At 44.2% G+C, this 12,377-nt stretch overlaps 1 long non-coding RNA gene across 1 annotated transcript; it reads left to right on the top strand.

Moving 5' to 3' along the window:
• The first annotated feature begins 2,570 nt into the window (after window positions 1-2,570).
• Window positions 2,571-11,881, top strand: LOC310757809. Its single transcript, XR_014545483.1, has 3 exons — window positions 2,571-3,170; window positions 4,660-4,726; window positions 11,434-11,881. It is a non-coding gene; the product is annotated as an uncharacterized lncRNA (long non-coding RNA).
• The last annotated feature ends 496 nt before the right edge of the window (window positions 11,882-12,377 follow it).

The raw sequence follows: 12,377 nt of genomic DNA, 5'->3' as shown, positions 1-12,377 counted from the left end.
AAGGAAGGATAGGCAAAAGGTAGACTGAGACGTACTAAGAGATCTATGGATGAGTCTATAGGTCAGCAAGCATTTCCGACTCCCAATGATCTAACAACAGCAACAAAAAGCTTTTCTGCCTTAAATTGGGTGACTGAAAAACGATGCTTGAGGGAAAACCAGTGGTGTGTGGAAAGGGCTTCTGAGCTTGATTCTCGTGCTAATCACTGAGTTAGTGATTCCTTACAGTAATTCCTGGTATATGTCTTTCTGATTAAATTACTGTTTTGCATCTGGCTCTGGTTACAAAGCCTCATGATTCTAGTCAAAGCTAAGTAGATCTTGTGGCCTTGAAGACTGCCCACCCCTGATGTACATTAAGGCCTCTTCCTGCTATTCCTCCAAAAGGGAATATTGCCTTTTTCCAGTCTAGCTTTTCTATCTCAGCTTCTCCATGCCTGACCCATCCCAGCTACAAATCACACCTTATAGATTGCCCCCATGATGTAAATGTGAGGTCTGTCCTATTAAATCTAAGTCCGCTTGAAAAATTATTTGCTAAGCAATTTGCCATAGGTTTTTGGACAGCTCTTTCTAAGGTTGTAACATGGACCAACACCAGATGGCAGTGCTGCTCTATTTAGGTTCAGAAATGGAAGTGTGGGTGGCCGGGTTGCCATATTTCAAGAAGTAAAAATCTGGACACAAAAGTTGTCTGGACACTTCCTGGTTCTGATGAAAAACCCAGACATATTGACGATTAGCAAAACTGCTAATTTCACCAGTTTATAGGGTGCAATTCTGTACTCAGAAGTAGAACCTACTGAGTGCAATGGTGCATTCTCTCAAGTAAGTGAGTACTGTACAAGTTCACAGTTTTAGGATGGAATAATAGTCCTTCTCAGAGTAGACCCACCCATTAAAGTTAACAGACATGACAAATTTAGGCTTATTAATTTCAGTGGGTCTATTCTGAGTAGGACTAGCCTTGAATACAACCCTTAGTTGATTAATTGGTTACATTAATCCATTTAAAACATTGTGATTGCTTTGAAAAGACAATTGAAAAAAACAACTTCTAGACAAGCATGTACAAAAAAAATGCAGATAAGTGCCACCTTTGAAGAGCCATCTCTTCTTATGTAGGATGAAGCTAAATAAGACATTAATTGTGTGATTGCATTTATAAAGGTTTACTTTTTTAAAAAAAGATGTTCAAATAGCCACAGTTGGGAAACATGGGGCAAGGATGCGGGTTATCTCTCCCCACCCCATGCCATATTGCTTTATTATACATGTGTGCATTTATGCAGATGTAATTGATTCAAATGCTCAGTTAAAACCAATGTGATAAATCATTGAAGATTTCTGCTATCAGGTGACAGCCATTTAATCATAGAACAAGCCTTGAAGGAGTGGGAGAGAATAGGCATTATGGGTAAATGATTCTTGTGTCAAGGAATTAGGTGTACAGCCTGTCCTGGATGGGATTGTACTTCCCTTGAAGGAGCAGATACACCAGGGGAAGGAGGGGTATTCATCAATCCAGCATTGTCTCTAGAGGCTCATGTAGTCTTGGTTGTGTGACGTGCCTTTTTCCATCTTTTTGGTTTCCTGCTTTGACCATTCATGGACAGAGGTAGCCTAGCTGCAGTGACCCATGCTCTGGTAACCTCCCATTTGCATTACTGTAATTTACTGTACATGGGGTTACCCTTGAAGACTACCCGGAAGCTTCAATTAGTGCAGAATGTGGCTGCAAGAACATTAACTTATGCAGCCAGATGGAATCACACTGCACTGATTCTGAAAGAATTACAGTCATACCTCAGGGTTAAATATGCTTCGAGTTGAGTGCATTCGAGTTGCGCTCCTCGGCAACCTGGAAGTAACGGAGCGCGTTACTTCCGGGTTTCGCCACTTGCGCATGCGCAGATGCTCAAAATGACGTCACGCGCATGCGCAGAAGTGTCGGAAAGCGACGTGCGTGTGCGCAGACGCTCCATCGCTAGTTACATTTACCTCTAGATGCGAACGGGGCTCCAGAATGGATCCCATTCGTATCTAGAGGTACCACTGTACACCGGTTGCTTTAATTCAGGCATAGGAAAACTCGGCTCTCCAGATGTTTTGGGACTACAACTCCCATCATCCCTGACCACTGGTCCTGTTAGCCAGGGATGATGGGAGTTGTAGTCCCAAAACATCTGGAGGGCCGAGTTTGCCTATACCTGCTTTAATTCTATCAATGTTCAATTCAATTTAATTCAAGTTTTAAATGATTGCTTTTCCTATGTTTTCAATGGTTCTTATTTTTATATATAAGTTGCCTTGAGTCCTGTCAGGGGGAAAAGGTGAAATATTAATATAATATAATATAATATAATATAATATAATAATATAATATAATGTAATGTAATGTAATAATATAATATAATATAATATAATATAATATAATATAATATAATATAATATAATATAATGCGCCCTACCTAACCCCATACCCCAAAAATGTGTCATTAAAAAGTTAGGTTTTATTTTTAAAGAGATTGGTCACTGCTTTTAATCAGATTGGTCACAATATTTTTCAGTGTAAAAAATATTTTTGAATGTAAAAAACACTTTTGAATGTAAAAAGTTGAGGCGGTTCAGCAGACAGACCTCAGTACTGGATCTTCTTCTCCATGATCACCCAGGAAAGCGAAAGGGCCATGACTTACTCATGCTCTGATTTCCCATTTTGCTGATGGTACTATTTTAATTATGACTGAGACTTACTGCAGGCCCGTTGAAGTGAACACACGTAAGATTGCGTGACTCCGATGACTTTCCCTTGAATAGCCGATTGCTCTTTCCCAAGGGGGTTAAAGCAAACGTAAGTACTGCCTGGGCTTCTTCCTGGGAATGCGCACGTTCACGCACCCGTTGCAACTGGCAAGGCTCCCCTTAACCTTATACCCTGCTATATTTAGGGAGCGTGCTCTCACTGCCAGCCTTGATGCGGATGACGATATTACTCATTGCATAGCTAGGTCTAGGTCTGCATTTAGTCTGTTGCCGCACCACTTCTGGAATGGGACAACCGTGAAGCCAAAAGATCGAAGCTAAATGTCTATGGGACATAAGTCACAGTGGAGGAACTTGCCTATGGCTGTGAAATGTAAACAACGCTGTGTGCTACCACTATATTGGTAAGTCAATCTGTTCCATGTGCTTGGTCCCCAAGGCTACGTGATTATGTAGCGAGAGAAGTTCCTAGTGCTCACATCCCAAATATCAAGTAACTGGTGCTTAGATTATTCTAACCCATACCTAAACGGGGCAATGGCTGGATGGATGCATGGAGATGAGACAGCTTCCGCTACAGAAATAGTGTGTCTTTCAGTATCAGCTTTTTCCTAGGATACACAATTAGGTTTTCCCCAAGGAACTGATATTTCATCATTTTCCATTTTCAAATGTTCTGAACACATGATATATTTTTGCATTTAAGAAACGTTGGCTCAGAATAGTAAGAGTTGGAAAACCACATCTATGAGCTCTGCACACACACACCCCACTAGCACTGCAATGACCTTTTCACCAACCCCAAACAATGTCTTGCATTATTCACTCATTAAAAAAGGGAGTCGTACCTTGGATCCCAAACGCCTTGCAACTCAAACGTTTTGGCTCCCAAACGCCGCAAACCCGGAAGTGAGTGTTCCGGTTTGCGAACGTTGTTTGGAACCCAAACATTTTATGCAGCTTCCGATTGTGTGCAGGAAGCGCCTGCAGCCAACTGGAAGCCGCACCTTGGTTGTCGAATGTTTTCGGAAGTCGGACAGACTTCCAGAACAGATTTCGTTCGACAACCAAGGTACGACTGTAAGTGTAATCCAGCTAGCAGCTGCGATCATGATGGAAAAGGAGCTGTGAGATTCAAGTCTGGACCGTGCTCCTGATCTAGACTGGCACCTTGTGAAGATTCACTGCTGAAAATTGCATGTATACACGCACACAAAATGTTTACAGTGTTTGTAGGAAACAGCATCTTAACAGGCAAATACCAGGTGCGTTCAACATGAGCAGGTCTAGAAATGGGTGTGAGGCCCCAATCCAGCTTGGGAACACTTTCCAGATAGGTAACCCCAGCTTCTATTTCTTCTAAATGGTAGTGTGTGAATAATGCAACAGCTGGGTACTGCCTAGTTGGTGCCGACCCACAATAGGGCCTTTTTGGTAGTGGCTCCCCATTTATGGAAGGCCTTCCATGGGGATATGTTGTGTTTCTGTCTCCTTTGTTATTAACATTCAGGTGGAATTTTAAAACAATCCTGTTCAATGCCTGGGCATTTGATGGCTGCAATATATAGTTCCTGGCAACCTTGAACATTTTAGCCGTGAGAATACTTGATCATTTCTCTCTTATAGAGGCATAGAATTGTAGAGTTGGAAGGGACCTGAGGGTCATGTAGTCCAACCTCCTGCAATACAGGAAGCTTTCTCATATTAATGGCATTGTTTTGCTGTTTTATTTCTTGTCACCCTGTGCTCCTTTGAGAGGAAGGGTGGGATAGAAAATTAATAAATTAATTTAGCTGATTAATATTCTACAGCTTTTTTAAATGTGTTTGTGGGGGGAGGCTATTGTTTTGTTTTTGTTTTAACTTATGTTTTTTTCTTGTGAACTGCCTTTAGATCTTTTGATGAGGCACAGAATATCAAATAAATAAAGAAATCACCAGGGAGTTTGGCCCTCAGCCAGGTCAGTCCAGATGATAGTCATTGATCAAATGTTTGCAAATGAGACAGAGGGATAGGGATGGGGAAGTCCCCTTTGGTGAGATGCTCTTCAAACAGTGAAGGAAATATCACCCTGGAGCCATTTTAGAAAACTGTGTCCCTGTTTTACTGCACCTGCTGTTTTTCACAGAACATGTCCACGAATGTACCATGGACTCCTGGTTTATTCTGCACCTCTTTGTGTCCCAGACTGGAGTTCCATGGCCAGGCATTGTCACAAGAAAGTGAGCCCATCACTCCAGAGCTGTTAGCATTCAAGTAGCATCCCACATCTTTCGAGCCGAGTGCCCCCCCATCCTTGAGAGTTTCAAGCAGCAGAGTTGCTGCCAAATGCACTCTCTCAAATGCATTTCATCCAAGAAAAGGGTAGCACAGCACCACATCACTTACCCACCAGAATGGATGCTCATTACCCTGAGATATCAGGGTCAGAGTTGATTGAAGGTGTAATTCTGTAACCAGTCTTCCGCTGCTGATTTCATACTCCGACAATGATGTGAGACCTCCCTTGTTTAACTAAAAAATAAATCTATTTAACCGTCCTGCTCAATCCGGAGAGGTATGAACGCCCCCCTTCTCCCACCAGCCAAACAGCAGCTGTTTCTCTTGCACCATTACTAGCAACATAATGTGATCACTGGGTTGACCAGTCCAACCTCCTGCAAAACAGGAACCATAGCTAAAGAATCCACAACAGATGGCCATCTAACCTCTGTTTAAAAACCTCCAGTGAAGATGAGTCCACCACCTTACAAGGGAGTCTGTTCCACTGTCAAACAGCTTTTACATTCTGAAAGTTCTTCTTTATGTTTACTTGGACTCGCCTTTCTCGTAACTTAAATCTGTTGGTTTGGGTCCTACCCCTCTGGAGCAGCAGAAAATAAGCCTTCCGCATCTTCCATGTGCCAGCCCCTTAGGTACAGTGGTACCTCGGGTTAAGTACTTAATTCGTTCCAGAGGTCCGTTCTTAACCTGAAACTGTTCTTAACCTGAAGCACCACTTTAGCTAATGGGGCCTCCTGCTGCCGCCGCACTGCCAGAGCACGATTTCTGTTCTCATCCTGAAGCAAAGTTCTTAACCCAAGGTACTATTTTTGGGTTAGTGGAGTCTGTAACCTGAAGCGCCTGTAACTTGAAGCGTATGTAACCCGAGGTACCACTGTATTTGAAAGGTGGCTATCATAATCCCTCTCAATCTTCTCCAGGCTAAACATACCCAACTCCCTCAACTGTTCCTCATAAGGCTTGGTTTCCAGATTATTGTGTTTATCTTCATGAGACAAATTCAGGGAGAGTAAGGATATCAACATCTACTAGCCTTTTTTTGCAGGAAGGGGGATTCCTGTACTCAAGCATTCCTCAGTTGCAAAGAGAGTGGCAGCAGCACACATGCAGATGAATTTGCAGGTCTCTGAACTGAGGCCACAAGCAACCGAGACTGCAGAATAGGAACTTAGGAAACTGCTTTATACTCTTGGCCCATCTAGCTCAGCAATGACTGGCAGCGGCTCTCTGGCGTCTCAGACAAGGGCCTCTCTCAGCCCTACCTGGAGATGCCAAGGATTGAACATATAGCCTTCTGCACACAAGACAGATGCTTTGTCCCTGAGCTACAGCCCTTCCCTAATGGATCACCTTTCCCGCCTCCCCATAGCAGCTTCTCGTGTGGGGAGGAACTGTATGCAAAACCCTTCTACAAATATATATTGCTCCTCATACAGGGCATCTGTAGGTTGCCACAAACAAAACACGTACCCTGATGCTATTTTAGCAATACGCAGGAACAAATGGTGCATTGTGAATCAAGTGTTGCCTCTTTATGAATGGAGAGGCTCTCATCTGTGCGAATGGTGATGACTGGATGTCACGGAGCCCTAGGGAAGAACTTTGCCATGTGAGAATAACACCAGCCAGTCCACGTGTTGCCAACCGAGAAGAGGGCAGGGGACTGAGGGTGGAGGAACATGCCATGCTGATGCCCACTGAATGCCCACAGGCATGTCTCATGTCAGTGCTTTTCCAGAATGAATATGCTGCATCAGGTCAACTGCAGAAGCAAAATGTCAGGACTAAAAGTTTCACTAGCAAAATAGGAAATTTCCACCAAGGGGCAGGGGGCAATTGAGGTAACATAAGCAAATCAGCAAAGTGTATATATTGTGCAGTGATTCCTTCTTCCACTACTACTTAGGTTTGGGGACATTGCTTTGAGCAGAGATTTCCTTGGCTCTGCAGAGAAACCCAGCAAGGGATCTTGTTTGTATTCTGGCAGTGTAGCTGAGGCAGACAGGTCTGCAGCAAACCGATCTATTTTTGGACTCCGGCTTGCCATTTATATCCCGCAAAATTATTCATCAGCTTCAGGGTGACAAGCTATTAATTTGTATAAATACGTCAGAGCAGGGCTTTTTCCACCACTCCGCCCTTTTGCCTTCATGTGCGGCGTGCCTGAGGTCAGTTTCAGAACACAAATAAAGTGCCTTCAGCTTGCAGCCAGTTCCTTGTCTGCTGTTCATTCATATTCTAGATGCATCAGCTTACCCAGTTCCATTTGTTCCTTATTATTACTGCAGAGGAGGGCAAAATAGCAGCAGGGCTTAGCTGGGATTCCTCAGCTGGTTATCTTTAGCGATGCTGGATTGGTGATGACAGCATCTTGTACAGGAGGGCAGATAGTGGAGTTATCACCTCATAGTCTGTTATATTGAAGTGTTGTGTACTTAAGGATAAGATTACTACAGAAAAAGTTATGGTTGGCTTGAAGTGGAGTCCCCTATCTCATAACTTATGAACCTTGGCTACATGCATCCTCTCAGATGGGGAGCTTCTAATTCTTGGAAGCCATTGTATTTTCTGGACACTAGACCCAGGAACATTTGACCCCCTCACCAGTGCTTCCATAACATAAAAGAGGAATAAAAATAGAAAGCGAAGCATTGGGTCATAGTACCACACACTACTATACCAGGCATGTTATTAGATCAGGGATGAGGATGAGGAGACTTAGGCGTGGGTGAGGGAGGGTGTGTGTGTGTCAAATTCAGCCCTCTCTATTTGGCCCTCAGAATCATACAAAGGCCACAGCCCTGCCCAGGCTTTCTTTGCAACCTCCTTTAGTATTTTTGCCTAGCTGGAACATGTCCATGAGCTCTGATGTTTCTTCCCTGCCTGGATGGATGACAGAAAGGGGTTTGCAAATGGTATGTAGCCCCCAGAAGGCATCTAGCCTTCACAGTGGTGTGCCATTCCTGTGCTAGGTGTCCATTTTACAAGATGTACAAGATTACTACTTTTGCGAACCACCTAGTCATTGGGAGATACAGCATTTGGGATCAGCAGTGGTCTGGCCCATGAAGAATACAACTGAAATGTGCAACATTTCGCTTTTTGTGTTCAGATCAAGTGACTCCCCAACTTATGCCTGGTGAGTTGACTTAGCTTGCCTCGAGTCTTTTCTGGAAGCACTCCGTTCAGTTTCTTCTGTCACTGAGAAAGCAAACTCAAATGCCGGTTACAGAAAGGCTGTTGCCGTGGCTTGCCTTAGCTTTCATCTTTAATCCACCCCACGTTTTCTGCATTCGGGTGTTCAGAAGGGAAAGGGTCACGAGGAGGACTTGCCTAGAATAGCTAAGCCCTCCTGCATGTTTTCTGTGCACATTTGGAATCTGGTGGAGAACAGCAGGGAATACGCAGAGCAGCTAAAAATAGCATTTGCTCCCAGTGTTTATCCAATATATTTTGCTATGCTTGGTTTTGCTCGTGTCCTTTACTATGAATAAGTGTTCCAAGCAAGCTGAGGACAAAAAGTAAAGTCTTTTGAACAAGAAACTGCTGAAAAGCCTGGACCTTGTGACTTGGCAGGCTACCCTCCTTTCTATTTATTTTTCATCTACAAGCAGCCAGCTCCCAATATACTTTTTTGGGGGGGGGGTCTAAGTCAGGGATGGGGAACCTATGGACTCCAGCTCCCATCAGTTCTATCCAGCATGCTCAATGGTCAGAGATGATGGGAGATGTAGTGCAGCAACACCTGGAGGGCTGCAGGTCCCCCACCCGTGCTCTATACAGACTTGTGGCCAAAGCCAATGGCAGCCTACTCACAAAATATGCCTGTGTTGGAGAAAACAGGGTGTTGCCAAGCCCCTCAGCAGGCCCCACTATGCACAGCTGCAGGAGATATTTTGGGGCCACAAGTGTGTGGTCCTCCTCCACCCTCCACCCCAGGAATTAGCTTTACGAATGAACAATGAGGGCAACGTAGAACTGTAGTTGGAAGAGACCCTGCAATGCAGGAATATGCAGCTGTCCCATATGGGGATTGAACCTTTAACCTTGGTGTTATCAGCACCACACTCTAACCAACTGAGCTATCGTTGGACAGCCCTTCATAGCTATGCTTGGCATGGACAAAGTATGGTCATGAGCAGAAAGCTGCTCCCATTATGCCACTCGGAAGTTTGGTGAAACACACCCACCTTCTCTCTGCAGCCATATTCAGAATGGGAAGGGGAGATAAGGGAGTGGCAATAATGGCAGTACAAGATCCAGTTCTAGTTGCAATGGGAAGGAAGAAGGAAGACATTGTCTCATTTTTCCTCTCATTGACCTAACACCACCTGACATTTTAGAAGCAGTTACCTGGTTTACCTTTGAGAAAAGATTCTGTATTTGGGTGTCGTCTTTGTATTTTAGATACCTGGTTGATGATTTTTCTCCTCGTTATGCTGCTGCTGATACTAGAATCTGTGTTTTTTAATGTGTTCCTAATCATAATTGGATGTCGCCGTGCTCTCAGGCCAGGAATGTCCAGAGTGAGGAATCAACTCTTAATTTGCCAAAAGGACACTTGCAAGTTAGGGAAAGACGTGTATATCTGCCCCGTGTCTCTCAGCTGCTTCTAGGTGTGCACCTGATGTCACAGTTGCCACAGTAGAGAGGCCCCGTCCCCGGCTTATGTATCTCCCCCATCTGAGCTGCACGCAAGCAGGCGAAGACTCTGCCTGTGTGTAACCTTCTGCTCCTCTCACTTCAACCCTCTTCTGGCCCTGGGAGACAGTGGAGCAGGAGAAGTGAGGGCAGCAGCAGGAGGAGGAGGTGGTGGTGGTATGGAAGCCCTTGACTCTCCACCAGCCTGACCTCTCTCTCCCTCCTCCTGCACCTGTTCTTCATTCTCCAATCCTGCAGCTTCTCCTGCCTCAGACTCATCTCCTGGCTGTTACAGGCTCCCCCAGTTCACGGATCTCTTCTTCAAAAGGGGATCCAACCCCCTTTCTCCCGGTGCCCACTTATCAGTATCCAGCCTCCACTCCTCAGTGTCCAGCCAGTTGCCGACATTGGATCTATATAATTATTATTTGGCATGTACAGTGTAGAGTTATTATGCTGTACAGGTGTTATGTTGTGGCATTGGTGTTGTATGTTATAAACCACATTGTGGTCTTCTGACAAATGTTGGCATATAAATTTTTAAATTTTTTTTTAAAAAATAATAATAATAAAAATAGCAGCTGCTATTCTGCAACTGGCTCTGATTGGTGGACCCGAATATTCTACTAAAAAAGCACAAAGACCCCACAAACTTAGGGTCTGTTCATCCCTGACCTAAACTATAAATGCAGTTGTACAGGACTGCAGTGAACAGTGCAATGCTAGACACGTCTACCCAAAAGTCCTGTTTATTTCAAAGGGGCCTGCTTCCAGGTAAGTGGGTATAGGATTGCAGTCTAAATGGTTTTGCACCACAGATCTCTACTCAGTCCCACAATGCATCATTCACCTTCACTCCCATAGCATACAGCACAGCTTATGCTAGCTGGGCGGATAGTTATTCCTTGTCATGCAGGGATTTCTGACATCTCTCAGTCCCCCTTGTTTTCTGCTTGCTCTACACTTGTAATATGGATGATGCGAGTTAATATGATAGGGTTGTTCGGGGTGGAATATCCTGCTGGAGTAGATGACCTTTAAGCCAACCTTACAGTTCTACCTTCGGGGTAGGGGGCAGGCACAGTTGTCATTCTGTGCTAATGCCCAACACAGCAGCAAAACAGAAAGCAATAAATGCCATCTTTTCTATATATATAAAAAAGGAAAAGGCAGAATAAAGCAAGTTGACCCACCACAGCTACCAGTGAATACCAAAGGGCTAATGCACACAAGGAAAAGTTACTTTCTTCCCTCCCTTTGTTTAAAATCACATTAACACATCCCCTTTTTAAAAAAAGAAATCGCTTTTTAAAAAACCAAGAATTTATCAGAATCTGTTAACTTGCAAACTCCCATGTGAGGTCCACTTCACTATATTTGAATCATAGTCTCTCTTCTGCCTCTTCAACAATGTGCATCAGACAAGGCCCTTGCCCACTCCACTAGTATGATGGTATTGGAACTTAAAAAGGCTACTGTGAAGCACGTTACTGCTAAAAGTTTGTATAAGAACTGAGAACAGATACCCTTCAATTTCATAGTAGATGAGAGACTCAAAGTGATTACCTTATTTCAGAGACAGGTTTTGTAGCTACCAAAAAAAAAAAAAAATTGCATGGCCTAACTGGCCACTTCTTGCCAAATCAAACTATTGAATTCTTGAAGATGGTGCTGCAAAAAAATTCAGAATTTAAAAGAGTTGGGACTTAAGCCATTGAGATTTTCATCATTTTTGTTTTTGAGGCTGGAGTAGACACAACAATGTCATCCCATTAAAGGATCAGGAACAGACTGGAGGACTCATCTTGTGCATGAATTCTCTTGCCCTAATCATGGTTAGTCATGGCATATGCACAAACCCCAGCTATGATTAGCACACACAAGTAGCCAATGTGGAGTCTTCAGTATGTTTTGGACTACAGTTCTCCTACAGTCAGCCGTGATCCACATGACCAGTGATTAGGGAAGATGGGAACTGTAGTTCAAAACATCTGCAGGGCACCCCATTGGCTGTCCCTGGAACAACATTTCAGATTTTGGGGAGGAGCAAACCAAGATTAGGGTTAACCTAAGTTAACATTGGGATGCGGGTGGTGCTGTGGGTTAAACCACAGAGCCTAGGACTTGCTGATCAGAAGGTCGGTGGTTCGAATCCCCGCAACGGGGTGAGCTCCCATTGCTCGGTCCCTGCTCCTGCCAACCTAGCAGTTTGAAAGCACATTAAAGTGCAAGTAGATAAATAGGTACCGCTCCGGCAGGAAGGTAAACAGCGTTTCCATGCGCTGATCTGGTTCGCCAGAAGCGGCTTAGTCATGCTGCCCACATGACCTAGAAGCTGTACGCCAGCTCCCTCGGCCAGTAAAGCAAAATGAGCGTCGCAACCCCAGAGTCGGTCACAACTGGACCTAATGGTCAGGGGTCCCTTTACCTTTAAGTTCACATCAGTGCAGCCATTACAAGTAACCATGGTTGAAACATTTAAGGGAAATTCAAGTATGAGAGGAAAAGAGCTAGATGGTAGTGCATGTGAGGCTGTGGTCTGTTCCCGAAAGCTTAACCCTGTTTAAGAAGCAAGAAGCATTAAGTAAGCCTCTGAATACCAGTTGTGGGAAATCAAAAGTGGAGAGAGGGCTGTTGCACTCAGATCCTGCTTGTTGGCTTCCCATGGGCCTCTGGTTGGCCACTTT

The sequence above is a fragment of the Podarcis filfolensis genome, assembly GCF_964270895.1.
Source record: "Podarcis filfolensis genome assembly, chromosome: 1".
Taxonomy (NCBI): Eukaryota; Metazoa; Chordata; class Lepidosauria; order Squamata; family Lacertidae; genus Podarcis; species Podarcis filfolensis.
The sequence above is the reverse complement of the archived record's forward strand: the minus strand, read 5'-3'. Positions and strand labels throughout refer to the sequence as shown.